This window comes from Bubalus kerabau, chromosome 12 (genome assembly GCF_029407905.1).
Source record: "Bubalus kerabau isolate K-KA32 ecotype Philippines breed swamp buffalo chromosome 12, PCC_UOA_SB_1v2, whole genome shotgun sequence".
NCBI classification, from domain to species: domain Eukaryota; kingdom Metazoa; phylum Chordata; class Mammalia; order Artiodactyla; family Bovidae; genus Bubalus; species Bubalus kerabau.
Genome location: NC_073635.1, coordinates 38,994,584 through 38,999,601, shown reverse-complemented (window position 1 = coordinate 38,999,601; position 5,018 = coordinate 38,994,584). Strand labels below are relative to the sequence as shown.

The following is a 5,018-nucleotide window of genomic DNA, read 5'->3' as shown; positions in this document are numbered from 1 at the left end:
TACATGGGCTGGGGTGGGGACCTCTTTAAACCACCAACAATGAACAAAAATTAAAATTCACTGCACTTTGCTGCTGTTTCAAAATTTCAATGTTAGTTTTTGGACACCCTCCCCCACCCCCAACCCTGTTTGTAAGGAACTAAAACATTACATCTGGTGAATAGCAAATATTTTACTACATCTCAAATGCAGAATACCTATGAAGCAGAGGGATGTTGGCTTTTTAAACAGAAGCAGATCAAGCAAACAACAAAAAAAGATGCAGGACTCCTTCAGTTCTTCACTGCTGCTGCTGCTGCTCCTGCTGCTAAGTTGCTTCAGTCTGTCTGACTCTGTGCGACCCCGTAGAGGGCAGCCCACCAGGCTCCTCTGTCTGTAGGATTCTCTAGGTAAGAGTACTGGAGGTTGCCTTTTCCCTCTCCATCAGTTCTTCACTAGTCTTAGAAAAACTTTCCAGAATACTGCTTCACACTGATTTGCAGCAAATACTGTGCATTTTATATCTGATCCTACGTTCCTGTAATGGTAATGATCTGATCTTTGGATCCTTCTAAAGGCTCCTCAGTTATGATGGAAGCTTTTGACTCATGACTGATTTGTTTAATCCACTTACCACCTTTGCCCATAAGATCCAGCCAAATCTTTGGGAATAGTTACTTTTGCTGTAATAATAGGCCCATCAAGATCACCATATGAGGCACGACCCCCTGCATAGGAATAATCATATCCAGAGCCACCCTGTGGTTCAGAGGCCATCTACCACTCTGAGGGGCTCCATGTGTCTATTGCAGAGTCCCAGGTTTCATCAGCACTGAAACCAATCATGCCATGGTAACGGTGTCCAGGTCTTCCTCTTCTGAAATAGGCCATTATATCTCCTTCTCTAGGTGGTGGTGGTGGTGGAAGAGGAAAATTCTGAACTCTACTACCACCCCAGCCAATTCATCCAGGAGGGGGTTAAAGAGGTCCTTGACAAGGTCTCATATCATCATAATCTCTTCTGGAAGGAGGCATGGGATCCCCACCCAGACCAGGTAGCATTCCGTCAAAGCTACCTCTTCCCTGAATGGGAATTCCCACAGGATGTCCACGGTGGTCATCAAACATCATTGTAAAGCCACAATAATTATAGATTTCATCATAAAAATTGGGATCATGAGGTTGAGTGTGTCCTTTAATGGGAGACTTAGATATAAGATCAAGGATGATCTTTATGAACTCTCCAAACCTATCAGGTTTTCCCCCAATAAGAACAACTCTGTCAGTAGATTGAGGACAACATTCCTGGAAAAGCTTGACTGTTGTCTGAGTGTTCTCTCAAAGTTCTTTGATTTTAGCACCTTTGACTCTAATAATTCCTCCTGCTGTGCCCTGATGAATCAATAGTCCCATATTACAGTCAAAGTCGCTTCCTTTATAGTGTTGGCAATTTAAGCATTCCACAACATCAGATTAGAGTGGGAGCTGGCTGGTTTCGGTGGGTGATGGCAACTGCAGGCCGTCTTCCAAGGTAGGGATGATTTTCTTCAGAAATTCTCCAATCATTTCAATATCAGCACTGATACTCAATATGCGCTAGGGTTCAGTGCTGTCTGGGACTGAAACACTGGCAATTGTAGTCTGTACGGAGAGCCTTAATATTCTTGCCTCCTTTTCCTATCACTGCCCCAGCATTCTTGCTTTGAAGCAGAATGCATAATTCAACCATTTCATCAGTGTTTCTAAATCTTTTAAAAGCTGTTCCTCTTCCATATCTTCAGCAGGGCATTTACCAAATTTGACACTGGTTTTGGTAAAGGTTTCCTCTGTTTATTTTCCATTTTCTTGTATTCAAGGGACACACCAATCAGTTATTAAATATATCTTTCCAGGGAAGAACTGAAGTGTTCTGGGCAGGACCAACTGACACCCTAGTGCTGTAGTAGCCCTGCAAGGCTACCGTCCCTGTGCTACAGTGCTTCCTCAGCCAGTCACAGCGAGACAGAGAACATAGTTTTTAGTTTTTATTTACTTTATATAGTCCAGATAACTCTACTGTTTAGTGTGTTCAGTTAATATTCTCTTTGTGGCAATGTATATGCCTTGTCTTTTGACAGCACACTGGGGAATTATTCCCCAATGAAACATGTCTATTCTACAATATAATTAAACAAGAGATGCAATTATCTTATAGAAGTGCATTTAAATATACCAATTTTATATACTTTCATCTAAATTCTATTGACTTTTATACCTTTAACTTTAGCTTTCTTTAGGATCTGATCAACCTGCTTTTGGAGAAGGCAATGGCAACCCACTCCAGTACTCTTGCCTGGAAAATCCCATGGACGGAGGAGCCTGGTAGGCTTCAGTCCATGGGGTCACGAAGAGTCAGACACGACTGAGCGACTTCCTTTTCACTTTTCACTTTCATGCATTGGAGAAGGAAATGGCAACCCACTCCAGTGTTCTTGCCTGGAGAATCCCAGGGATGGCAGAGCCTGGTGGGCTGCCATCTATGGGGTCGCACAGAGTCAGACACGACTGAAGTGACTTAGCAGTAGCAGCAACATGTTTTTTTCTTAGAGGAGGAGTTTCAGAAAATCTTTGGTGTTGTTTCTGTGGCTGCTCCCTGTCCATTTTATCTACTTTTAAATAAAAAGCTCTGGGATCCCAAGAATGGCATTGAGCCAAGGAGGCCAGGCCCTTTGGCCTAACTGTTATATCAAATTATTGCTTGCCAGATATCTCAGTGTAAAATTTTCTAGCTCCTTTAAACATATATTTTAAAACTGGGGTAAATTGAAAGACTTGCTTGGCTTTTAACACGGGGTACCAGTAGCTGGTCCCTTTTGGCCTATTTAACCTGAAGTAGTGTAGTAATATCAAATTTTGTTTTAATCACATAAATGTCCATTTTATTTATTTCATTCTAGATAGCCATCCAAAGATTTCTTTATTCATTTGAGATAACTCCTTTTAAGAAAGTTCTACCTTGTTGGAAATTATAGCCAGACTTACCTTGCAAGTTTTTTCCTGTTGACATTATAATTATTCTAATGCTCTTAACATTCAAAAAATGAAGATCATGGTGTCCATTCCTATCACATCATAGCAAATAGATGGTGGAAATGTGGAAACAGTGTCAGATTTCATTTTCTCGGGCTCCAAAACAATGTGGATGGTGACTGCAGTCACAAAATTAAAAGATGCTTGCTCCTTGTAAGAATAACTATGATAAACCTAGACAGTGTATTAAAAAACAGAGACATCACTTTGTCAACAAAGGTCTATATAGTCAAAGCTGTTTTTTTCTAGTAGTCATGTATGGATGTGAGAGCTGAGCCATAAAGAAAGCTGATTGTCTAAGAATTGATGCTTTCAAAGAGAGTCCCTTGGATAGCAAGGAGATCAAAGCAATCAATCCTAAAGGAAATCAGTTCTGAATATTCATTGGAAGTACTGATGCTGAAATTCCAGTACTTTGGGGACCTAATAGGAAGAGCTGACTGATTGTAAAAGACACTGATGCTGGGAAAAATTGAGGGCAAGAGGAGAAGGAAGCAACAGAGGACAAGAGGGTTGGGTGGCATTACTGACTCAATAGACAAGAGTTTGAGCAAATCCAGGGGGAAAGTGAAGGACAGGGAAGCCTGAAGTGCTGCAGTTCACGGGGTCACAGACAGTTAGACCAGACTTAGCAACTGAGCAACAGTAAATGCTCTTATTGACATCTGTAAGACACATTGAGGGGCTTTGCATGTGTCACTAGTGGTAAAGAACCCACCTATAAATGCTGGAGACATAAGAGACATAGCTTTGATTCCTGGCAGTTGGGAAGATCCCCTGGGGAAGGAAATGGCAACCCATCTCAGTATACTTGCCTGGAGAATCCCATGGACAAGGAACCTGGTGGGTTACAGTCCATGGAGTAGCACAGAGTCAGGCATGACTGAGCGACTAACACTGACACTGTCAAGACCAATTGAGGGGAAGCAAAGACCACAAAGGAAGCTTCCTAGACTAGTTTTTTTTTTTTTTACTCCTCTTAAACAACAGAAGGTTTTTTTGTTTGTTTGTTTGTTTATTTTGTTTTTGAAATACAGCTGTTTATAATGTGAGCACTCTAGATTCACTAATTAGTTTCTCCAGTTTTAAAGGATTTATCATTTGGTTATCAATAAAACATACATCAATAGTGATTTAAACCATTAAGACACAAAAGATTGCTCCATAAGAGAGTGGGGGAGGATGTAACCTAAATCCAGAGAATTTACTTTCAAAAATAGTATGGCAAAAGCCAAGTTTTCAAAAACATAAACAAACAAAACACACAAATACAAAATGTCCTGGGAAGATCAGTTAGAACATTTTCATCTCAAAGACACCGAGAAATGGAAGTTTCCCCCTAGAAGGCATTTGTTTAAGGTTTTATTGGATTTTAGCCTTAACTACACAGGCAATAAAAGAGTCCACTTAAGATTTAGGGTGAGAGTTCCTTTAATTTCCAACTGAGTAAATAGTTGCAAGTTTTGGATGTACATTTATTTAGCTGAGGTATTTCCAATTTCTTGTTCCTTTTTCTTTTATTTAGACACCTTGATTTCCCATCTGAAATCAGTTTGTGGAGATAAAATTCCTAGTGACAACAGTGTGGTGGGCCAGTGTGTGCTGCTTGAGAGCTTAACTTCTCTGGTTTTGCCCCAGGGTTGTTTTAGTTCCATATTACATGCCTTGGGTCTCCCAGTGGAGTATAAGACTTCCATGGTAAATCCTTATGTGCATTTCTGGTTGAGTAGTTTGTTAATTACATGAGTGAGTTTCCCTATAGGAACAAGCCAAACCATGTGAGGGCTTGCCTCTACCAAGTCTCTCAGACACCTGAGACAGCTATTTCTAGTCAGGAGAAGAGAATCCCTTCTTCAGAGATCAGAAGGTCTCATAAGATTCCAGTTTTATTTTGACAAACTCTATTAAGGTAGCCAACTCAAGGAAAAATGACAGGCCAGTGTTCCCCCAAATAACTCAGTCCCAACTTG

The 5,018-nt window shown here is 40.7% G+C and overlaps 1 pseudogene; it reads right to left on the bottom strand.

Moving 5' to 3' along the window:
- Positions 1-440: 440 nt before the first annotated feature.
- LOC129624229 (heterogeneous nuclear ribonucleoprotein K-like) lies at positions 441-3,025 on the bottom strand (annotated as a pseudogene).
- Between the last annotated feature and the right edge of the window lie 1,993 nt (positions 3,026-5,018).